Source organism: Theropithecus gelada, chromosome 5 (genome assembly GCF_003255815.1).
Source record: "Theropithecus gelada isolate Dixy chromosome 5, Tgel_1.0, whole genome shotgun sequence".
In the NCBI taxonomy this organism is placed as follows: Eukaryota; Metazoa; Chordata; class Mammalia; order Primates; family Cercopithecidae; genus Theropithecus; species Theropithecus gelada.
The window spans coordinates 149,511,905-149,538,103 of record NC_037672.1 but is presented as its reverse complement, the minus strand read 5'-3'; the positions used below and the strand labels follow the sequence as shown (position 1 = coordinate 149,538,103).

Here is a 26,199-nt window from a genome sequence, read left to right as displayed (position 1 = left end):
AGTAGCTGGGACTACAGGTGCCCGCCACCACGCCCAGCTAATTTTTTTTTTTTTTTTAATTTTTAGTAGAGACAGGGTTTCACTGTGTTTGCCAGGGTGGTCTCGATCTCCTGATCTCGTGGTCTGCCCGCCTCAGCCTCCCAAAGTGCTGGGATTACAGGTGTGAGCCACCGCACATGGCCTGGGCCAGATAATTCTAAGAACTTTTATTATTGTAGCTGATCTTTGATAGGTCTTGATGTGCGCTGATGTTTATGTATAGAAACCCACCACAGTTATATTTTGTGAATCAGCAGCTTTAACGAATGATCCAATGCAAGTGTTATCCTTAGTGATTAGGAGCACTCTAATGAACCACCATCCTGATGTTCCTTTTCAGTTCTTTTTTGCTTTATTCTGTTTTTTCCCCCTTCTTTTTTAACCAAGAGATTTTTGTGAGGGTAGTTGTTGGCAAAACCTGTTGCTACAATTTCTGAAAATTAAGACTGAAATTCTTTATTAAAATGCCAGGAAGTTTAGTGGATTCTGAAAAACATATGATCTTTTTCTATCTGTGTCTTAATCACCAAGCAGTATAAACACATTACAGGAAATGTGGATAATAAAAAAAAGATGAAGGAAATTAAGACACAATCCATCCCCATCACCCCAATGTTGTAAATCTATGTATTTTCTTTTAATCTTTTCTCAAATGCTTATTGTTCCCTTGCTATATTCTTAGTGTACATACGAGTTTTTATCCTAAATGTTTCCTTCATTCTAAAACAGAAGGCGGATAATAAACAAGCAAATAAGTAAGATAATTTATGATAGAAATAAGTAAGGGGAAGTAAATAAAGGAGAGTAATGTGGAGTGAGAGTAATGTGGAGTGAATTGATTTGTGATACAATTTTTAACTGTGTTTTATACATACTAGAATTTAACTATAGGTTATTATGTTTCACGGACAGCTTTGTTAACTCAATTCACATACCAGTGCCACCAAGTTTTAATTAGTATTGCTTTATATACAGGTGGTGTCCAATCTTTTGGCTTCCTTGGGCCACACTGGAAGAATTGTCTTGGGCCACACATAAAATATACTAACAATAGCTGATGAGCTAAAAGAAAAAAAATGGCAAAAAAAGCCTCATAATGTTTTAAGAAAGTTTACACATTTGTGCTGGGCTGCATTCAAAGCCATCCTGAGCCACACGCGGCCCTCAGACCATGGGTTAGACAAGCTTGCTTTATGATATGTTTTAGTGCCTGGTAGAGCTAGCTCCCTACTTTATTTCACTCTAGAATGTTCATGTTATTTTAATGTGTTTACTCTTTCAGACAAAGATTGGGATAACTTTTAAGTTAAAAAAAAATTGCTTTGAGTTGTTGGTTGGAACTGCATATACTTTAGGAGCGAAAACTTCTGGAAAATGTCCAAATTTGTCTAGGGTCAAAGTTTCCTGCCCTCAAGTAGGTGAGGCTCTGGTATCACAGTCTCCTCTTTTTGAGGGCAAAATTCATTTGCATGAGGAAGAAACTTTGTGTTGTTTTCTCTTAGGACACTATTTAAAATTTGCATTTTAGGAGACATTTCTGTTGTGGCTGATATCAGAATTGAAGGTAGGACTTAATGTATTTTTAGCACTTTCTTTGTAGTAAAATAAGATTGGATACCTTTCCAAATAAGTGGGATTTTTTTTTTTTTTTTTTTTTTTTAGCTAAAATTCCTCCACTTTTTGTTGTCTCTTTTTAGTTGTAGTATTTGTATATATCTTTTATCACTTTAAAAAAAAAAGGGTCAGTTGGCTGGGCGTGGTGGCTCACGCTTGTAATCCCAGCACTTTGGGAGACTGAGGCGGGTGGATCACCTGAGGTCAGGAGTTTGAAACCAGCCTGACCAACATGGTGAAACCTCGTCTCCACTAAAAATACAAACATTAGCTGGGCATGGTGGTGGGCGTCTGTAATCCTAGCTACTCAGGAGGCTGAGGCACAAGAATTGCTTGAACCTGGGAGGCAGGGTTTGCAGTGAGCCAAGATTGCGCCACTGCACTCTAGCCTGGGCCACGGCTAAATTAATAATATTTATTTATAATAAATATTAATGAATAATAAAAAAGGCTTAGCTTTTTAATGAAAAAGTAAATAAATAAATAAATGAATAATAAAAAAGGCTTAGCTACATCTCCAGAATAGAGATCCTTTTTGTTCACTGAATTTTTTACACTTCTCAAATTTATTTGAAAATATGAGGGCCACGTGCCAATTGTTTGGATAGCTAGCTATCTGGTTTGCTTAACCATTTACGCGTTTATTACAGAAGGTAGGATCTGAAATCTTCACCTACTAAACCTTAGTTTTCAGCTATGGGTCCTGAATCACATGAATGGTGTCCCCTGGAGCTGTGCAGTGCATAACCAGCATGTCGGAATGCTGCAGCTTTGGTGATAACAATCTGCTGAAATTGAAAGCAAACCTACATATTTCCAGTTTTTCAAGGTTTCACCAAGGGTTGAATTATACCCTAAAAATATGTAGGCACTTTCCTGGGTATCTCTTGGGGAATCTGTATTTTTCTAGGGAGAGAAGGAATAATGATCACAATGATGACAATGATAGAGAGATACTTTTGCTTTCATTGATCTCATTTTATCTTTGTTATAACAACTGTCTGTTGTAAAGGATAAGTGTTATTACAACCCTTGTATTAGAGATGTGGACAATGAGGTTCAGACACTCTGTGTGACTTTCCTGGCTGGTAAGTAGTAGAACTGAGCCTTCAACTATAAAGCATTAACTCTATATTACTTCCTCATTAGGGATATTCAAAAAATGCCCTGAATCTGTTATAATTCAACTCTTTAAGAAGCTTTTCCCAGTGCTTGGAATCTTGGGGATTGTGTGTGGGTTGTTGGTTTTTGTGGGTTTTTTTGTTGTTGTTGCTGTTGTTTTGTTTTGTTTTAATCTATCTTGAGGGCTGGGTGTGTTGGTTCACACCAATAGTACCAGCACTTTGGGAGGTCAAGGTAGGAGGATCACCTGAGGCCAGGAGTTTGGGACCAGCCTGGCCAACACAGCAAGACCTCATCTCTTAAAAAATTTTTTTTTTTTTTTTAATTGGCTGGGCATGGTGGCTCACACCTGTAATCCCAAGACTTTGGGAGGCCAAGGAGGGTGGATCACTTGAGGCCAGGAGTTCAAGACTAGCCTGGCCAACACGGCTAAACCCCATCTCTACTAAAAATACAAAAAATTAGCCAGGCATGGTGGTGCACATCTGTAGTCTCAGCTACTCAGAGGCTGAGGTGGGAGGATTGCTTGAACCTGGAAGGTGGAGATTGCAGTGAGCCGAGATCGCAACACTGTACTCCAGCCTGAGTGACAGAATGAGACTGTCAAAAACAAAAACAAAAACAAAACACCTCAATTCAAGTTTGGCCTGTCTTTGTGTGGGGTGGGATTTAGGGAAAATTGTATTGCTTTCATTTTGTCACCTTCTTTACCACTTGATGTATTGCAATTGGTGTGGAGATAAAACCAGCTTAAATTATACACCGAGCCAGATGTGAAGAATAATGGAAGTTACAAAAGGTCAGCCAAAGGAGTGGGTGTGGAAACAGAGGCAGAACTACCTGTGCCTTTTTCGTGATGAGAAAGATGTCTTAATTGTATACACCTGTGTTTTGTTTTGTTTCATTTTAAACACCAGATGGGACATCTCCTTTTCCCATGCCAGTTTCCTCCGGTGGCTGCGTTGAACTGTCTATAACTTAGAGATCCTTAAAAACAATACAGTTTGTGTGTGTGTGTGCACATGTGTGTCCATGCGTGTGTGTGTGCATGTGTACGTTGGAAGTGGGTCCAAGGCAAGCAGGCAAAGGGGTTGATTTTGTTCCATCCTCTGTCCAATTCCAGGTGATTATAGTGTGTCACAGATGACTTACAAAATCATACATACATAAACTTTCTGACTGTTTTAAGAGATCCTAATTCTGATATTCATTTATATGCACCTTCACTTTTATCGAGATGCTTTCCCTGCCTTCGTACGTTTAGTTTTGAGCCTTTGTTTTTGACCCAATCACTTTTGCTTAAATTCCTACTAGTCACACTCCCTAAAGTGTTTCTTTCTTCTTTGGCAGTACATATTTTCCATCTTGAAGAATCTTGTGGTCAAGAGAATAAAACAGCTCTTTTATTTGTTTGAGAAAACCAGTAAATAAATCTGAGAACAATCTGAAGTTCTCAGATAAGGAGCAGTTTATTTTCTTTCTATACCATACCTTGGCTAGCAGTCCTGTAGTTGGCATTCAATAGTTATTTACTCAAAAGAAAATAGATGCTAATGAGGGCCAGGCGCGGTGCCTCACGCCTGTAATCCCAGCACTTTGGAAAGCTGAGGCGGGCAGATCAGGAGGTCAGGAGATCGAGACCACACTGGCTAATACGGTGAAACCCCGTCTCTACTGAAAATACAAACAATTACCCAGCGTGGCACGCGCCTGTAATCCCAGCTACTTGGGAGGCTGAGGCAGGAAAATCGCTTGAACCCGAGAGGCGGAGGTTGCATTGAACCGAGATCACGCCATTGCACTCCAGCCTGGGTGACAGAGCGAGATTCCGTCTCAAAACAAAACAAAACAAAAAAGAAAATAGATGCTAATGAATATTACCTTGGATATCACAATCATTTATTCAACCAGTTTCTGATAGCTCCTTTTATGTCATCCTGGAATGAAAGTCAGGGGCACAAGGCTGGGCGCGGTGGCTCACGCCTGTAATCCCAGCACTTTGGGAGGCCAAGGCAGGTGGATCACGAGGTCAGGAGATCGAGACCATCCTGGCTAACACAGTGAAACCCCATCTCTATTAAAAATGTAAAAAATTAGCCGGGCGTGGTGGCGGGCGCCTGTAGTCCCAGCTACTCTGGAGGCTGAGGCAGGAGAATGGAGTGAACCCAGGAGGCGGAGCTTGCAGGGAGCCAAGATCGCGCCACTGCACTCCAGCCAGGGCGACAGAGCGAGACTCAAAAAAAAAAAAAAAAAATAAAAAATATAACAAAATAAAAAAAGTCAGGGGCACAGTAAAGCTTCATTGACTTTTTTAAAAAAAATTAATAGGCTTTACTTTTTAGAGCAGCTTTAGGTTTACAGAAAAATGAGCAGGAAAGTACGGGGAGTTCCCACATACCTTCTTCTCCTACCACAACTGCCCTTATTATTAATATCTTGCATTAGTGCAGTACATGTGTTATTTATAACTGATGAGCCAATATTGATACATTATTATGAACTAAAGTCCATAGTTTAGGACTCAAATTTGAACCTCATTAGGTTTCAATTTTGGTATTGTACATTTTATGGGTTTTGACAAATATATAATGACATGTATCTAATACTACATATTATACAGAATTGTTTCATTGCCCTGAAAATCCCCTGCCCTGCTCTCCACTGATTTATCCTTCTTTCCCTCCCGCTACAGAGATCATTGATCTCTGTAGTTTTGCCTTTTGCAGAATGTATGTAGTTCCAATCATATGTATCTATTGCAAACTGACTTCTTTCACTCAGCTATATGCTGTTGTTTCCTCCACATATCTTCATGATTATAGACTTTAAAAACTTTGTCATCTGTATTAAACACCTACTATGTGCCATACATGGTGATGGGTGCTGAGTAGACAAGACAAACAAGATTATGGTTCTTGATCTAAGCTTTGAAATTGTCCAATATTCAGTGTCCAGCAACAATGAATTTTCTAAGGCAATAAGCACTATTCCTGGTCTGTTGAAACTCTTCTCTTCGTTCCCTGAGGAAATCACTTGCTTACATCATCTATGAGGAGATCAATGTTACCCATAATCCCATAACTGATTTACCATTTTCCAGACTAACCAGTTCCAGCTCCTTCGTGTAACAGGAATGAGTCCTCCTGGTTTAGTTTACAATGCAGATCCTGTTCTAATTTTTTTTTTTTTTTAAGAGACAGTGCCTTGCTGTGTCACGCAGGCTGGAGTATAGTGGCATAATTATGACTCCCTGCAGGCTTGAACTCCTGGGCTCAAACCATCCTCCCACCTCAGCCTCCCAAGTAGCTGGGAACACAGCTGCATGTCACCATGCCCAGTTAATTTTATTTATTTATTTATTTATTTATTTATTTATTTATTTATTGGAGACAGGGCCTTGCTATGTTGCCCAGGCTGGTCTTGAACTCCTGGCCTCAAGTGACCCTCTTGCCTCAGCCTTCCAAAGTATTGGGATTCGACATTGAGTTACGGCACCTGGCCCTATTCTAATTCTTGCTACGAAACTTGATGAAGTAAGAGAAAGGCAACTGCCCTCCAAAAGGTGGTCTCTAGCTGTGTTGTTTTGTTTTTGTTTTTTAACCTAAAGAATCATGAGATCTTCCTTCCTAGCAAATAACTAACATACATGAATTCATTTCTGCCTATTGTCAGCAGAAAAGTCTAAAATTATAGTTAAACTTTCAAAAGACAATTTATGAATCACCAATAATATTGATGAAAAAATACATAAGACATCCTCCAAGTCTTTGGCTGGTTTTTCCCCTGAAGATAGGCAAGATACTCTTACATATGGTAGATTTTACTGGATTAACAAATGGAGGAATCTAGTCCTAGGTTCTAATAATCAGTTTTGTTTCATTTAAAACCATTTCATGTTTTATGTCTCTTATCCTTGTTCATTATTGTTCACTCTTAAGATGGAACTAAATTGATGGATCTCCATGATAGTTAATGGCAGTTTTAAGTTTCCAGTGAATGTGGGGCATAATTTACCCTAATTTAAGGAGCAAGAATTTATCCTTTTACACAGAGAGTACTTAAGCCATTTGAATTCTGCTGTGTTTATCTCCTGATAAGACTAGATAATGCTAAAAATTGAATACATTACCAAACAAAGCAGTTTAATTGTACATATAACATTAGAAACAATAGTTCTAAGAACATGAAAATATACAGCAAATCAGTAAGTTATTTTAGTTTTGTTTCCCCTTTAAGCACTGAGGTTTTCTGTACTATCCGTGTATTACAGGGTCATGAGAACTAAACCGGTTTTAGCCAGATTAGAAAATAGACTACACAGGATGATATCATGATACTCGAAGAAATGAATTAAATAATTAAATCTCTGATTAATGCAGGAACACAATGGTGATACTGAGATACCATATTTGTCATTGAATCTTTCCCTAGATTTTATTTTAAAGTCTTAGGCCAACAAAAAAGGACTGTCAAAATGGTTATTAAATCACAAAGAATGTGAACGCCCACAAACAGACAATTCTTTTCATCCCTGCTGCAAGAAAGAAATCTATAACTGAAAGATAAGAAAATCTGGAAATGGGGCTATATGTAGTATATTAAATTTTATATCAAGAATTGTGCATCTGTTTATAACCCAAATTTTCCATACCAAAGATAAGAAGGAGGTGTGATGATTTCAGTTATTCAGGCTGATTATTATTGGCAATAAAAAAGAGTATTTTAAAATGAAAAATATTTAGAATAATAGCTTTTTTCCCCTTGTGGTCTATCTTCACTTGTAGGATATAGCTGAAATACTTTGTCTTAGAGATAATTCTTATTTTCTTTGAATACAAACCTGTTATATATTTTTTCCTTCATGAATCTATCCTTAGATGACTTAATCACTGCTGCTGTTTTATTTGCTTCTTTTAATGAGGGAAGTAATACATGGAAGGAGCAGAAAATTGTTGTCAGACGAATGGGTGCCTGTGACTTGCCAGGCCCTAGGACAGGTGTGGCAGGGCATACAAGATGAGTGAGATCTTGTATCCCAGCAGTTTGTAAAGGAGCCAGTGCTGGCTGGAGCCATGTTGGAGCCCAAGGCTCAGGAAGAATCAGTAATGCTGATCCTGTCTTTATTTTAAATTCTGATATTTTGTTTAACATCAATTTTTTGCATTATCTTGATTTGTTAAAACATTTATTTAAAATATTATATTATATACAATTAGAAAATGGAGTTATTCAATATGTACTAAATATAGTGCCGTTCTGCAAGATACATTTGATAAAGGTGGGGGAATGTTCTAGATGAAAAGGGTCTAAAGAGACAACTAAATGCAATGAGTGACTCTTGATTAGATACTGATTTGAAAATACTGGGTTACTGAGTTATTTGGCATCCCCTTAAAATTTGCAACTCAAGTAAGTGCTTCACTTGCCTCCCCCTGGCCCCAGTCCTGGAAAGAACACCAGGGGCGGGATGAACCATGGGTGGAGGTGCCTGTGGGAATGAACACACAGCTGGTTAGGGTGAGAGTAATCAGCAAAGCTTCCAGAAGAAGCTTTACAGGATGAGTAGGATTTCTACCTATCGGAGATGGCTGACGGGAGAAGGAGGCCCATGTGGAAAGAGGGTCTCTCAAGCAGAAAGAACATGGACAAGGGCATCAGCGGTACAGGCTTCAGTCAATCTGGGATGGGATGTACATAAGGTAGTAATGGGAGAAAAGGCAGAAAAGAAAGGTTTAGACCCTTCTGTGAGCTCCCTCTTTAATTCAGCAGGCAATTAATGCGCAGCCACTGAAATTTTTTTCTTTTGATTTTAAATGAAAATGCATTTTAAAATGTTTTCCGAAATTGTTTTCAGGCACTTTCATAAAATGTAGTTTAAAACTTAAAGTGTATTGTTGCTATTGTTTAAGATCGATGCCTCTTCAAATCCCTTGTAAAGTGCTGTAAGTGGAAGTAGGATATCAGAAATTTAGAAGCAAGCGCATTCTGTCCCCTCCAGCTTTTTAGAGTATTGAATTATAATTAATATACAGTAAATTGCATATATTAAAAATGTACAACTTAGTAGTTTTGATGTATGTATAGAACTGTGGAACCATCATCACAATCAAATAATGCACATATCACCCCAAAAATTTCCTCAGAGCAATCCACTTTTCCTTCCTTTCCCCACTCTGCCTCTTTTCCAGATAACCATTGATCTGCTGTCTGTCACTATACATTAATTTGCATTTTCCAAAATGTTATATATATGGAATTATGCAATATGTACTGTATATGCTACAGTCTATAAGATGCTTCTTTTTTCAAAAGGTGGAGGAATGTTCCAGATTAAAGGACTAAAGAAATAAAAGAAAAAAAGCAAATGCAGTGGGTGCAACTTGATTGAATGCTGGTTTGAAAACACTGTTGACACTACTAGGGAAAATTTGAATAGGATTGAATACAAAGTGACAATAAGGAATCATCGTTAATTTCCTTGGGTATAAAAATTGTATTACTTTTTATGTAGGAGCCTAGCCTAACGTTGCATTTTGAAGCATTTGGGGTAAAGTGTCACAGTTTATATAATTTATGTTTAAATAGTTCCGAAAAATATCTAAATAAAGCAATATGGAAACACTTTAACAACTGTTGAATCTATATACTAGGAATATGGGTTTTCTACATAGTAGGACTAGTTCAACTTCTCTGTATGTTTGAACTATTTAATAATAGAAGTTGGGAGGAAAATAGGACAGAAAATTAAAAATCGGGACTGTCCTGGAAAATGTAGACTGTAGTCAGTCACCAAGTCCTTTTCCTACCAGTGTCTACCTTCTCACTGGTATCTTCTGTATATTCAATCTCAGCACTTCGCACCTGATTTAGAATAAGTGTATACTTTAAATAAAAATAATAATAAATATTGACTTTCACCTCACATCATATACAAAAAGTAACTTAAATTTGATCATAGGGCCTACATGCAAAAGCTAAAAATACAAAAAATTAGCTGGGCATGGTGGCTCATGTCTGTAATCCCAGCTACTCATGAGGCTGAGGCAGGAGAAACCCTTGAACTTGGGAGGCGGATGTTGCAGTGAGCCGACATCGTGCCACAGCACTCCAGCATGGGTGACAGAGCAAGACTGTCTCAAAACAAACAAACAAACAAACAAAAAACCTGTAAAATTTCTAGAAGAAAACAGAAGGAAAAATCTTAGTGACTCTGGGTTTGGCAAAGGTTTCTTAAATATAACACAAAAAGCTTGGACTATAAAAGAAAGAAAATCAATCAGTTGGGCTTCATAAAATTAAAATGCAAATTAAAACCACAGGGAGATACCATCACACACCTGATAGAATGGATAATAGTAAAAAGACTGACCAAACTAAGCATTGATGAGAATGTGGATTTCTCATGTACTGCTGGTGGGCAGGTAAAATGATACTTTGAAAAACAGTTGAACCATTTCTTTAAAAATTACACACATACCTGCCAGATGTAACTGTCTATGAATACTTATGCAGCCATTCAACCCTTAGGTTTTTCACTCAAGAGAAATGAAAGCAAAAGTTGAAAGAAACATGAGTCCACAAATGTTCCTAGTAGCTTTATTTGTAATATCCCCAAACTGGAAACAACTCGAATATCCATCAACAGGTGAACAGATAAACAAATTGGGGTATACCCACACAATGGAACTCAGAAATGAAAAACAAACAAACAAACAAACACCCCGTTGATACAGGAGGGGAAAAAACCAACTCAAAATAATTATGCTAAGTGAAAAAATCCAGACAAAAATGATTGGTCCAATTATTTCCTTGTGATGATGTTTAACTTACACCTCCATGTTTTGGAAGTTAGGCCTGAAGGCTTGATTTATTTTTGGCAAGAATACTTCCTAGATCATGCTGGGTCCTTCATATTGCATCACACGAGGAGGTAAATAGGCTGTTTCACTGTGTGATGCTAAATTTGATCGTGTGTTTAAGGTGGTGATTGCTAGATCTCTCTTCTATGAAGGTGTATTTTTTCCTTAGCAATTAGCAAGCAATCTGTGTGCTGTACTTTAACCACAATTGAATATCTTGTTTGGCATTAACTTTTTCCTAACAGTTTTAGCGTCCATTGGTAATCCTTGGCTAAACTGATTATTCCATTGTTTGTTTGTTTGTTTTTTAAAAGAGGATTGATTTTTAAAATTCTGTTATTTCTTCTCAATGCATTAGCTGTTTTCTTCTTAGTCAATTGAAACTGAAAAGTTTTTGAAAGGAACAACTTTTTCATGTTTGATTCCCTTGGCAAATTCATATTCGCTTCTTATGGCTCCACTCAATTAACCCCTCTTCTCAAACCCTAATAATTTCCTTCTCCTTCCTAACCTCCTAGTCACAGAGGCTGTTTTCAAACTATATTGCAAATATCACTTTTTTTTCATTCACTCATTCATTCTGCATTTTTTTGTGTCCATACTATGTCTTAGGCACTGTTCTGGGTATAAGGATGTATATAGTGGTGAATAAATCAGATGAAGTCCCTGGCCTATATTCTAGTGGGAGTGGAGAGACAGATAAGAAAATAAATATAAATAGTGGCTAGGCACGGTGGCTCATGCCTATTATCCCAGCACTTTGGGAGGCCAAGGCAGGTGGATCACTTGAGGTCAGGAGTTTGAGACCAACATAGTGGGCAACATAGTGAAACCTTGACTCTACCAAAAATACAAAAATTTAGCTAGGCATGGTGGTGTGCCCCTGTGGTTCCAGCTACTCAGGAGGCTGAGGTGGGAAGATTGCTTGAGCTCAGGAAGCAGAGGTTGCAGTGAGCCAAGATCACACCACTGCACTGCACTCCAGCCTCCAGCCTGGGCAACAGAGCCAGACCCTGCCTCCAAAAAAAAAAAAAAAAAAAGAGAGAGAGAGAGAAAGACAAAAGAAATAGAAATAGAATAGAATGTCAGGTAGAAGTAAAAGAAGGCAGCTGAAGAGGAAGGGTAATGATAAAGAAGGGTGACAAAGCTATTTTAGACAGGAAGTCATTGGAACATGTATAGCTGACAGCCATCAGTGCCCTGCCCACATCCCCCAGATCCCTTGGGACTATCTAGTAAAAGCCAGTGTTATTGAAAGCACCTGTGACTTTCTGCCTGTGGCCCAAAGGCTTCTCTCTGTCTATGGGGCAGGTCCATGCTGGGGGAACAGCTCTTACTCAAGGGCAAATGGGAGTTGAAAGACAAATACCCCAACTTTCCTGCACCCCCTGGGTGGGAAAATTTGGATGTGTATTCCACATCTCCCAGAGGTTTTTGGTGGGATTGAGCCCCAATTGTTCTCAGTGGGTAACCTGGCAATTAAATATTCTGCTGGCCTCTTTCCTTTGCTGGCTCATGTCTCCACTTCTCTACTAGTTCTTCCTGGTACATTTTACACTTCAAACTTACCACTTGTACTCAAATCCTTAGTTTTGGAGGAATCTAGCCTAAGTCAGTAAATCAGAGCAGTGGCCCAAGGCAGGAGACCCTCAGAATGAGATTCTAGCATTGGATCACTTGCTGGCCAACAGAGAGCAGGTCAACAGAAATCCCATCATTGTTAGTAAGTGGGGCAGTGATGATCTCTGGAGTGCTATAGCATCACTATTACTACGAGTCTTGCCTGTGATTAACTGGGGTAGTGTGTAGGTGTGTGTGTGTGGGGGGGAGGGGAGGGAATGCACTGGCTGATAGAGTAGCTCTTGAACTGAAAGATACAGGGACAATGATAATTATGACAACTGTGGAGCTGGTTGGTTGTTGTTAACTGCTAGAGAAGCCACAAAGGAAGGAAATAGCAGGCTCAGGTGAGGTAATCATTGACTTAGAGCATGGGTTAAAAGCCAGAAATCTTTCATGGCATCACTTAAAGGGAGCCTCATCTGTAGACAGAGGGTATAATGAGCTGAAGAATAAGACCCCAAGTTTGATTTTAAATGCAACAGAGCTAAAAAGGAGGCTGGCTTTACAGTCCACCAACCAACTAACTTTCTTTCTTTCTTTCCCTTTCTTTCTTTCCTTCTTTCTTTCTTTCTTTCTTTCTTTCTTTCTTTCTTTCTTTCTTTCTTTCTTTCTTTCTCTCTTTCTCTCTTTCTCTCTTTCTCTCTTTCTCTCTTTCTCTCTTTCTCTCTTTCTCTCTTTCTTTCTTGGTCTAACTTTGCCATCTAGGCTGGAGTGCAGTGGTGCAAACACGCCTCACTGCAGCCTCAACCTCCTGGGCTCAAGTGACAGTCCACCAACCAACTAACTTACTTTCTTTCTTTCTTTCTCTCTCTCTCTCTCTCTCTCTCTCTTTCTTTCTTTCTTTCTTTCTTTCTTTCTTTCTTTCTTTCTTTCTTTCTTTCTTTCTTTCTTTCTTGGTCTAACTTTGCCATCTAGGCTGGAGTGCAGTGGTGCAAACACGCCTCACTGCAGCCTCAACCTCCTGGGCTCAAGTGATCTACCTACTCTCACCTCAGGCCTCCAGGTAACTGGGACTATAGGCATGCACCACCATGCTCAGCTAATTTTTTTTTTTTTTTCATAGAGATGAGGTTTCACCATGTTGCCAAGCTAGTCTCCAACTCCTGGCTCAAGCAATCCACCCACCTCAGCCTCCTAAAGTGTTGGGATTACAGGTGTGAGCCACTGTGCCCAGCCCCCAAATTTCTAATGCTAAAGTAAGGGACCTGAAAAAGAAGGAGAGGGACCCTGAGAGTTCCGATGGAGATATTTGGGTGGATGGGCTCGAGGACCTTAAAACCCCAGATTCCTCTTAAAACTCAGAGTGAGAATACTCTGGAACCTTTCTCCTTGCTAGGAGAAATCAGACTTCTATTGCTCAGAGACTATGCCAAGGTCTCACATAGCAAGGGCAAATGCCTTGCAGGACGATGCTTGTTTCTAAGATCCGTCCCTACCTCTCTTCATTGCTTCTAGACCAATAGTGAGAAATCTTATTATGAGTCAAGCAAGGAAATACTGTTATGTGAAGAAAGGGGTTATTCACCAAAAGCACTGCAAAACCTGGCAAATATGTACTAGCAGGAAGTGGGAGAACTTGCCTGGAAATGAATCTTAAAGGTGCCAAATCAGGGAGGGCAGAATATAAGACTGAATAGGGGACAGTTTGTTAATACAGGTGTATTATTCAGTGACACGGGACTCACTCTCCTGGTAGAATGCTTAGAACTGTACCTAATACATTGCAGAAATAGCTCCTTGAAACTTGAAAACAATGATAAGATGGAGATGCTGGAACCTCTTAGAAGAGAGATGAAGAAGAGGTCAGCAATTTCAAAGAGATTAGAAGTAAGGATGCATTTTTTTTTTTTTTTTTTTTTGAGACAGGGTTTCACTCTGTCATCCAGGCTGGAGTGCAGTGGCACAATCTCAGTTCTCTGCAGACTCAACTTCCTGGGCTCAAGTGATCCTCCCACCTCAGCCCTCTGAGTAGTTGGAACTACAGGCATGCACTACCATGCCCAGCTAAGTTTTGTATTTTTTGTAGAAATGGTGTTTTTCCATGTTGCTCAGGCTGGTCTTGAACTTCTGGGCTCAAGCGATCTGCCCACCTCAGCCTCCCAAAGTGCTGGGATTACAGGCGTGAGCCACCGCACCTGGCCAAGAATGCATTTACTATGTAATACCAGAGAACCCACCAGCCAACAATGTTTCTTGGGAGGTCCTAGAGGACACTCCCTTACTGAAGTGATAAACAATATGCTAATATATTCTGAGAAGCTCAGAACTGCTTGTCCTCTAGATTAAGATTGATGGTAAGAAATGTCCCAGAGTAAATGGGAATAACAGAATTCTGGAGACTAGGTTGGTGGTACTAGACCATCAGAGGCCCTGGGGATATAATGATGGTTACGTGTATCAGCCTGAATAAGTTAGGAACCTAATATTGAGTAGGAAACAAGTGAGTCCCAGAATAACACATGAATCATTTAGATTTTGAAAACATGCAAAATGCCTTTTGGCTCTCTGAGCAGCAAGAACAAGTGCCTCACAAAAGGCAGCAAAAGGGGAACCAAGAAGAAAGTGGTTGATCTATTTTCTTCTTTTTTTTAATTTTTGAGATGGAGTCTTGCTCTGTCACCAGGCTGGAGTGCAGTGGCGTGATCTTGGCTCACTGCAACATCCGCCCCCTGGATTCAAGCGATTCTCCTGCCTCAGCCTCCCGAGTAGCTGGGACTACAGGCAAGCGCCACCATGCCCAGCTACTTTTTGTATTTTTAGTAGAGATGGGGTTTCACCATGTTGGCCTGGATGGTCTCAATCTCTTGACTTCGTGATCCACCCACCTTGGCCTCCCAAAGTGCTGGGATTGCAGGTGTGAGCCACCATGCCCAGCCTAGTTGATCTATTTTCTAAGAAAGACTGGTAGGATGTGAAAGCACTTGCTATGTTCAATATAAGAAATATTGGAGAGACACTAGTCACCAGGACTGAAGGAACCAAAATTGCATCAGATGGCCTCAAGGGTCGTGTGTTTGAAGTGAGTCTTGATGATCTGCAAAATTATGAAGTTGCATTTAGAAACTTCAAGCTGATTACTAAAGGTGTTCAGGGAAAAAACTACCTAACTTCCATGGCATGGATCTTACCTGTGGCAGAATGTGTTATGTGGTCAAAAACTGGCAGACATGATTGAAGCTCATGTTGATGTCAAGACTACTGATGGTTACTTGCTTTGTCTATTCTGTGTTACTTTTACTAGAAAACTTAACAATCAGATCCGGAAGACCTCTTACATTCAGCACCAACAGGTCCGCCAAATCTGGAAGAAGATGATGGAAATCATGACCCGAGAGGTACAGACAAATGACTTGAAAGAAGTGGTCAATAAACTGATTCCAGACAGCATTGGAAAAGACATAGATAAGGCTTACCAATCTATTTATTCTCTCAATGATGTCTTCATTAGAAAAGTAAAAATGCTGAAGAAGACCAAGTTTGAATTGGAAAATCTCATGGAGCTTCATGGCAAAGGTAGCAGTTCTGGAAAAGCTACTGGAGAAGAGACAGGTGCTAAAGTTGAATGAGCTGATGGGTATGAACCACCAGTCCAAGAATCTGTTTAATGCTCAGACATTTAAAATGGCAAATAAAAAGTCTTATTTGTGAAAAAAAACCATGGAAAATGAAAATGTGTGTGTGTGTGTGTATCACAGGTGGGTAAGCACAAAACTAGAATAATGGTTACTTCTGGGAAAAAAGGGAAGAGAATGGGGCTAGAGAGATGTATGCAGGGACTGCTAAGGTACTGGCAATATTCTCTTTCTCAAGCCAGCTGGTGAGTACACAGGTGTTCATTTTATTATTATTCTCCATACACATGAATAACGGTTTTTTGAACATACGTAATATTTAACAAAAAATAATGCAAAGAAATAGAGCCTAACCATAGTTCTCTATGTTTGTGATTCACAGTAGAGAGTAGTAAAAGGAACATGAGTTCCTTTGGCATTAAGTAGATCCAAATTCAAGCCACAAGGCTGTATAACCTCTGGGATGTTACAGTCTCTTAGTAATAGGTTTCTTACCAGTAAAATGATTTTGGTAGCCAGCTACCCAGCAGGGTCATACTAAGGATTAAATGAGACCATTTACATAAGTTTTATAGTCAGTGCCTGGCACCTATCAGGTGCTTAAAAATAATAGTTGCTATTCTATAACTTTGTCCATGCTTCCCATTTTTTCCCCTTTTAGAAAGCTTTCATTTTTGTCATTTCGCTTCATTCAATTTAATGATTTCCTGCAAGCAAAGCATTATGTAGGTGGGCTATACTTTAATGTGTGTGGTTTTTTTTTTTTTTGTATTTTAAGTTAGTTTTCAAAATGTCATTATCTCATCTGATTCTCAATTTCAATCCTCAGTGCCTAGCACAGGTTGGAACATGGAAGGAGACAAATCTAAGCAAATGAATGAATGTAATAGGTGGGTATTAGGGGCTGAATTGAATTCTCCTAAAATCAATATGTTGAAGTGCTAACCCCCAGTAGTTCAAAATGTAAATGTATATAGTGATAAGGTCTGTAAAGAGGTGACTAAGTTAAAATGAGGCCATGGGATGGGGCTAATCCGAGATTATTGATACCTTTATAAGGGGAAGAAACAGGAATGCACACACATATACACTAAGGACCATTTCAAGACAGGAAAAAGGTGGACATCTCCTAGCCAAGGAGAGAGACCTCAGAGAAACCAAACCTGCCAACACCCTGATCTTGGACTTCCAGCCTCCAGAACTGTAAGACAATAAATTTCTGTTGTTTTAAACCACTTAGCCCATGGCATTTTGTTGTAGCAGCCCTGGCAAGCTGATACAGTAAGGCAAGTATAATTATCCCCAATTTACAAATGTGTAAACTAAACTGAATCTCAAGGGTTATTGTACAGTTACATGAACAGTAAATGGGCAGAATTGGTACTTGAATCTAGGTGCCAAATTCTGGTTGTTTCCCCTTCAGTCTGCTTCTTATCTAACTGTGCTATATTAAGACACATCAATCTGTATAAACTTAATTTTTAAAATTAAATTATTTTATCAAAGTAATATAGGGGAAAACAAGAGTTTCTTATAGCAAAGAAAACCAAGTATCACTTGTCTTTCCCCTCATTTGCTATGGCTTCCTTAGAGCAACCATTTTCCACTCTTTTAGGTGTTTTTTCCTTTAGTATTTGCATCTAACATGCTTATACATATGTGTCATAATTTTTGAAATCAAGACATCATCTACTAATTTCCCACAATTAAAGTTGAGTCTTTAATGATCTTAAAACTCATGCATGCCCCCACCATGCCCTGCTTCATTTAAATATACTTTTATCACAATATTGATAACTTTTACTTCCATTTTGTCTGTTTTCTCTAGGTTAATTTTCTTTTTAACTTTTATATTAGACTTTCCTCAAACATGTGGTCATCCTTGGTTGCCCATTCATGCTTAAGAGAAAGCCTGCCTTCTGCTTTACCCTGTGTTTTGAGAGGCAATTAGTGACTTCAGTTTCTGACATTTTCTGGGGTTCTGCAACAAGGATTAGCCTGAGAGTGCTGGACACTGGTGCAGGAGCATAGGTTTTAGCTTCTTTTTCTCTAAGTCAGTCATTCCTTGTCCAAGTACTTTCTATCTTCTAGAATTTCCTGACAATTCTTTTCTGCTGCCATCACCTCTTCTGTTCTCTTTGTATTTTTTTTGTATCATTTCCATTCCTTTACTGTTATGTTAGGGGGTTTTAGGAGGAAGTGGAAACACAGGTTTACAGCCAAGAGTTTATATTTAATATTTTGACTTCTCTTGAGGTTTTATTATTAGTCAATAAATATTGGTTAGTATCAACTCAATTTAAATGAATGAAAATATCATTGGATAACTATTTTTCCAGTTGCCTCTGCCAAACTTTCTTTTACACCGAAAACCTCAGTTGGTATTATTAGCAATAAGAGTAATATAATAGTTCAAACTTAAGTGTGACTTATATAAGACTTTTGTGCTTACAGCGAGATAAGGAGGGTGTGCATGGCATCACTTTAGTGATGTTCCTGCTAAATAAAAACACACTGAAATTGAGGGATATCCCACTGGGGAAGGATCTTGGTGGTGTAAGTTCCATAGCAGGACAAGGAGGGTTTATGAGTGGAGGATAGACTGCTGTACGGTGGCAGAGCCTGAGCAGGGGGAGGAGAGATCCATGCAGTAGGGTGACCTGACCCAGGGTACCAGATCCCAAGCAAGGTGAAGAGGGCATCCATACCGTGGGGTGGCCTGGGTGAGCTACGAGAGCACAAGTTGAGGGAAGGGGGTGTCTACATGTGGGGATGGCCTGGCACAAGGGTCAGGGCACAGACTGAGGAGGAAGCGACACTGGGGAGGGAGCAGTGGCAGCAATGCAAGTTTGGTTAACATACCAGGGGATGGATCAAACAAATAAATATATTAAGGTTCATGGGAGTCCAGTTTCTCACTTTGAAAGGAGTCATAAATATGGAAAGGGAGAAAGCTGGAATAATCCCTGAGGTATTGAATTAGAACTAGAATATCGGTGTGAACTCATGGAATGCAATGTTTCTGTATCCATATGACATCAATGTCAATGTTGACATGTACAGAGGTAAATGTGTATGTGAGTGTGTATGTGTTCCCTAGCACTGTCTACTGAGACAGCCTAAGAACTGTGAAACAAAACTGGAATCAGCAGACCTGCTCTGGTGGTTGTTGTTTTCTCTTTTTTTTTTTTTTTTGTGATAGAGTCTCACTCCCATCACCTAGACTGGAGTGCAGTGGCACAATCATGGCTTACTGCAGCTTCCGTCTTCTGGGCTTAGGTGTTCCACCAACCTCAGTCTTCTGAGTAGCTGGGACTATAGGCACATGCCACCATGCCCAGCTGATCGCTGTATTTTTTTTGTAGAGACAGAGTTTTGCCATGTTGTTCAGGCTGGTCTCGAACTCCTGGGCTTAAGCAATCCATCTGTCTTGGCCTCCCAAAGTGTTGGAATTACAGGCGTGAGCCATCACTCCTGGCCAGATTGTGGCGTCTAAATACCATTCACCACTTAAAGGAATCAGGGCTCCTTGGTAGGGTGCCAGATTTGGCAAATGAAAATACAGTAAATATTTAGCAAAGAAGATATTATTGCATGGGACATACCTGAAATTCAAATTTAACTGACTATCCTGTATTTTATTTAGCAACTTTACCCCTTGGAGAAATAAGTGATTCCAATACTGGGTCAGGAAAGGTATAAGATGAGCCAGAACACTTTTTTTATGCAAGAAAAAAAGTAAATAATCAAGGAATGATGGGATGAAATGACACAGACACCAATTTAAAGGGACTCCCATTAGCCAGATATGGGAGCAATTTAAGCATCAAAATAAATAAATAATAATAGTAACAGGTTATAATCCATTTAACAAAATAGGAAACCATGAGCCTAATAGAAATAAAACAATAAAATGGAAGTTTGACGATGAATTGAGTATTTATCTAGATTTATCTCCACTCAAAATACTTATTAATTCCATATGGACAAAATAGTAACTTCATTGTGGAGAAGCCTGGCAGATACCATTTTAATCAAGTGATTAAAGTGAACGTCATGAGTAACAGAAGGAATTAAAATTGAGCGTCAGCTGATGAGATGCAGTAAGAACGTAAAGTGATGAATATCATCAGTTTGGTGATGTTCCTGCTAAAACCAAACACGTTGAAACTGAGTGATGTTCCATAATAACTAGCTGTAATCTTCACAAGTACTGAGGTCATGGAAATAAAAGAAAAGCTGAGGAAATGTTTCAGAGAAAGGGCACCAAAGACATGTGACAATTAAATGCAACACATATTCTAAAGTGGATCCATTATTTTTGCTATAAGGAATTTTACCGGGATAATTGATCAAATGATGGGATTTCAGGATTAGATATTATTGATTATAAAGGTCAATTGATAATTAAAAATGGACTAAAATTTAAATCAATTTAAATGGATTACAAAATCAAGTTTTACTTTGTTTCTGTTTCTTTTTTTTTCTTTTTTGAGACAGACTCTAGCTACGTCTCCCAGGTTAGAGTGAAATGGTGTGATCTCGGCTCACTGCAACCTCTGCCTCCCAGGTTCAAGCGATTCTCCTGCCTCAGCTTCCTGAGTAGCTGGGATTACAGGTGTTTACCACCACGCCCGGCTAATTTTTGTATTTTTAGTAGGGATGGGGTTTTGTCATATTACCAAGGCTGGTCTTGAACTCCTCGCATCAAATGGTCCTCCACCTTGGTCTGCCAAAGTGCTGAGATTAGAGGCATGAGCCACTATTCCCAGCCTAAAAAATAAATTTTAACTGTTGTACTGTGTTTCTGCTGGAGAATGTCCCACATATAGGGCATCACATGGGCAACTGACTCCCAAATGGCTCAATATAAAAGAGTGATTTGTAGTGGACTTCCAACTTTTCTGTAGGTTTCAGATTGTTTTAAAATCAATAAACATAATGTTTAGTTTTGGTTTTAAAAGGAAATGAATGATCATTCTTATATATGGGCCTAAAAAAGAGCTTAAAATACCACTAATAAAACATGTTTTGGCCAGGCGCAGTGGCTCATGCCTGTAATCCCAGCACTTTGGGAGGCCAAGGCAGGCGGATCACCTGTCAGGAATTCGAGACTCGCCTGGCCAACATGGTAAAGCCCCATCTCTACTAAAAATACAAAAATTAGCCAGGCATGGTGGCACGTGCCTGTAGCCTCAGCTACTCGGGAGGTTGAGGCAGGAGAATCGCTTGAACTCGAGAGGTGAAGGTTGCAGTGAGCTGAGATCGCGCCACTGCACTCCAGCCTGGGTGACAGAGTGAGACTCCATCTCCAACACACACACACACACACACACACACACACACACACACCCCAAAATGTGTTTTGCAATGATGATGTACAGTACTCAAAGCCAACTATATGGAGACTACAAACTCATACATTAAAGAATGCTCCTGAAATTAAATTCCTAGAATTTTTAAACTATAAGAAGCCAAAAAGGAGACTCAACGTATTACTGATATTTGTATGCAAAGCATTGGGGGGAAAATAGACATTTAAAAGAAAAACCAATGGCAGTTACTTCTGGGGTTTAGAAAGTGGCATTTCATCTCTGGGGTAGATGGTCCTTTTGTTTAATAAAAACATCTTTAAGGGTGTGTCAGACACTGGTAATTTTCTACCCTATAACTATTTTTCCTGCTTCCCTTATTAACAGAACTCAAACTTCACTTTGGGCAACAATACTCGGGGCCTTCTCAGCCTTCGTTAGAGCTGGGTATGGCCTTAAGACTCCACTCTAACAAGGAGAGTTAACAGAATTGTGCTGGGAATATTCAGTAAATAATCAGTGTGGATGTGACTCCGGAGGATCTGCAGATTATTTGTGAGTCATCAGGTAACGGGTTTGACGATAAAAGTTAATACTATATGGATGACAATAAAGATGGCAAAGGAAGAGAAATAGTCTCAGTATATGATGGTATTATGAGCATTATGGTGTATGACCATACAGTCTCAGTATATGATGGTATTATGAGCATTATGGTGTATGACCATACATTGTAATGCTCAATGCTTCTGTTTTTTTTTTTTTTTTTTTTTTTTTGAGACAGGATCTCATTCTGTTGCTCAGGCTGGAGTGCAGTGGCATGATCACGGCTCACTGAAGCCTCAACCTCCCTGGGTCAGCTAATCCTTCTACCTCAGCCTCTCGAGTGGCTGGGACTACAGGTTTGTGCCACCACACCCAGCTAATTTTTGTATTTTTAGTAGAGATGGGGTTTCACCATTTTGCCCAGGCTGGTCTTGAATTCCTGGGCTCAATCAATCCACCTGCCTTGGCCTCCCAAAGTGCTGGGATTACAGGCGTGACTCGCCATGCCAGGCCGTGTTTCTGTATTTTTAAAAACTGCCATAATGAAAATTTGAAAAATGACAAATAGGATTGAAGGTTTCTAGAATGCCATTTGTTTATTCTGAGAATGCAAGCAGTGACTCATTTATTTGTAGATCACATCCTCACAAAATATAGATCAAATAATTTTATTTTAATGTTTTCGAGATGGAGTTTTGCTCTTGTTGCCCAGGTTGGAGTGCAATGGCGTGATCTTGGCTCATTGCAACTTCCTCTTTCCGGGTTCAAGTGATTCTTCTCCAACAGCCTCCCGAGTAGCTGAGATTACAGGTATGCACCACCACATCCAGCTAATTTTTGTATTTTTAGTAGAGATGGGGCTTCACTATGTTGGCCAGGCTAGTCTCGAACTCCTGAGGTCAAGTGATCCACCTGCCTTGGCCTCCCAAAGTGCTGGGATTACAGGCGTGAGTCACCGTGGCTGGCCTAGATTAAATAATTTTAGATGGTAGTGGCTAGGGCCAAGTACTGAGTCTGGCACATTCTAGGTATCAGACTGTATGCTCCATGAAGGGAGGGACATGGTCTTTTTTTTCCTCTTCTCATCACTGTATGTTCAGTACTTTGCTCTGATGTTAGAAAATAGTAGATGATAGTAAAATTGTATTGACTCAATACTGCCTTTTGGAAGTTAAAACAAAAAATATACTAATAATATTTATAAAGCTGGTCCCTTTGGGAACTCCCTATTGTTAATTCAATAATTTAACTTTGAATTTCAAGCCAGAACATTTTAAAGCCTTTGCTCTACAAGTTTAGTTACATTTAAGCCTACCTTAATATTTTTAAGAAGCTATTTTTAATTCTGTTTTACTCAATTTTTAATTTTAAAAATAGCTGGATTTTATTGATAAAAATATTTCATGACTATTTTTGACAAAATCAACTGGCTTGTATCCTGAAGGATTCCTCTAAAGCTAAAGGTTACATTTTCAATGATTATACGTGATTCAAAGTTATTTCAATTTCTATTAAAGCCAGTGGTCATCTATCATTAATCTTCAGTATTAATCTTTTTGCAAACACAGATGATCACAAAGGTTAACACAGGGGAAATCTCATCATTACTCTGTAAGTTTTCCAGGTTGATTTGTATTTTAATTATTTTATTTTATTTATTTTATTTTATTATTTTATGAGAAAGTCTCACTCTGTCGCCCAGGCTGGAGTGCCCTGGCACGATCTTGGCTCACTGCAAAATCTGCCTCCTGGGTTCAAGCAATTCTCATACCTCAGCCTCCTGAGTAGCTGGGATTACAGGTGCAAGCCACCACACCCAGCTAATTTTTGTATTTTTAGTAGAGATGGGGGTTTCACAATTTTGGCTAGGCTGGTTTCGAACACCTGACCTCAAGTGATCTGCCCGCCTCAGCCTCCCAAAGTGCTGGGATTACAGAAATGAGCCACTGTGCCTGGCCTATTCTTGTATTTTAAAATATCATTAAATTCTGAAAGCCTCCAACATTTTTACAGTACTATGAAATTATTAAGAAACTCATTACCATATCCAATGGCATTCCTGCAACATTTGACACTTCTATTTGGTAAAACTCTTTTCTCAGTTATTAAGGAAGTATGGCGATTCTTTGAAGAAGCAATAGGGACCAGTGACAGATTGGCCATAAGGGATGAAGGGGAGAGTGGAGAAACTTTATGTTTTAAAGCAAGTTTTCTTCCATTTAATCCATTTTTAGTGCTACTATTTATATTAATCTTTATTTATTTATTTATTTTTTGAGACAAAGTTTTGCTCTTATTGCCCAGGCTGGAGTGCAATGGCACAATCTCGGCTCACCGTAACCTCTGCCTTCCGGGTTCAAGCGATTCTCTTGCCTCAGCCTCCTGAGTAGCTAGGATTACAGGCATGCACCACCACGCCTGGCTAATTTTGTATTTTTAGCAGAGACGGGGTTTCTCCATTTTGGTCAGGCTGGTCTTGAACTCCCGACCTCAGGTGATCCACCTGCCTTGGCCTCCCAAAGTGTTGGGATTACAGATATGAGCCACTGTGCCTGGCCTAATCTTTAACTTTTAAAAAATTTATTTCTATTTGTATCAATATTAATCTGATCCTAAAGCTGTGAGGCTTAAAATAAACCTTATTCAATTGTAGAATAAGAGGTCTGCCATGTGGAAATGAACAATATTCTACAGACTTTGGGAATTAATTTACCTTATTGTTCCAGAAGGCAGAGTCAGAGTGATACAATCACAAGCGTACCGTATCTGAAGACTTGTGGTGGAGTCGGGGCTTCCCATTTACTTGCCCTCCTGACTCTGGGTAAGTCAATTTCTCTGGGTCTCACCTTCCTCCAGTTTTAAAATATCACTGATTCTAAACAGAGAACTGAGAGATAAGAAATTAATGAAAATAATAAAATGTAGAATGTTGGGAAAATATGCCAGGCAGTGACACCAATGTTGTGTATTTGATGTTAATGAGTGAAATTAAAAAAAAAAATCCATAAATTGTAGCAGGAATGTTAGTAGTAAAGAAAAAGCCATTGTGACTTTTAAAAAATCAATGAATCTGGGAAATGAAAAGAATACGTAAAAAAATTTTTTGCACAATTGCCTTGAGAAAAATACACAGCAACAAAAACAAAGTTTAGTTACACAGATTCAAGAGAATTAAAATTGCCTTTATATTCTTGGAGGAAACTAAAATACAACAACAACAAAAAGCCACCATGAGGGATTGCTGGCAATAGTCTAATAGTTGAAAAATTGCATGATTTTGGATGGTAAAGAAAAAAAAGCGCTGTAGGCCAACTTTTAAGAAGTTTATTAGCTGGGTGTGGTGGTGCATCCCTGTGGCCTCAGGAAGCTGAGGTGGGGGAATCCATTGAGTCCAGGTTGAGGCTGCAGTGGGCTGTGTTCACTTGCATTAATGCACTCCACCCTGGGTGACAGGGTGAGACTTTGTCTCAAAAAAAAAAAAAAAAAAGAAAGTAAAAAAAGAAAAAAAGAAAATGAAAAAAGTCAAGAAAAAAAGTTTATAGGGTGAGCATGGTGGCTCACACCTGAGGCTGAGGTTGGAGGACTGCTTGAGTCCTGGCGTTTGAGACCAGCCTGGGCAATATAGTGAGACCCTGTCTCTATAAACAATAAAAAAATTAGCCAGGTGGTAGCACGTGCCTGTAGTCCTAGCTGCTTGAGAGGCGGAGGCAGGAGGACCGCTTGAGTCCGGGAGCTTGAGACTTCAGTGAGCTATGATTAAGCCACTGTACTCCAGCCTTTGTGACAGAGTGAAACCCTGTCTAAACGAAAAAGTTTATAATCAAAGTAATAGAAAAATATAACTAGGTAACCTATAACTATTCTTATTTTGGAAGGAACTTGTCCCAAATATAACTTACTTGGTGGCATTACTGATGGCAATGGCAGGCCATCCAGAGCAGCCACTGCCATCACGCCGGCTGCAGCGCGGATGTGTGAGCACTGGTGGCAGGAGCGGCTGTGGGAGTGGCAGTGGCAGTTGTGGGACCTTTGCGCCCCGCGTTCCCGAGGTGGACAACTGTGCGGCCCCCAGTACCCATCCTCATATGGCCAGACAGGACCCGTTCCCAGCCTTGGAGCCTCCACTGCTCCAGACCCTGACCCTGAATTACTGCTCTCGCCCACTGTCACTGTGGGGAGCACGTGCGGAGGAGGTGGACAGTCCCCAGAGCCCACTGCCCTGGGGGCTGCTGTGATGGGGCAAGGTTGAGCTGCCTGCCAGTAGGGGAGCAGCATGGTTGGGCACGGAGAGGTGGGCAGAGAGGGGCCCAGCAAGGACCTGGAGTCCTCGCCCTGGGCTGCAAGGAGGCGCAGCTGGGGCTGCCTGTACACTCCATGGAGCAGGCGGGAATCCCACCCTCCCAGGCGCAGGACCAGGGCATCTCTGCACTCTGCACCCTCTGGGGGACAGGAAGGCCCCATTCCCCCTGCAGGCCTGGGGGTGTCTGTTCCCACTGCCTGGCCTCTCTCCGC

General features: G+C 39.8%; 1 pseudogene; it reads left to right on the top strand.

The window, feature by feature from the left end:
• Window positions 1-15,141: 15,141 nt before the first annotated feature.
• Window positions 15,142-15,862, top strand: LOC112625056 (annotated as a pseudogene).
• Window positions 15,863-26,199: the final 10,337 nt, after the last annotated feature.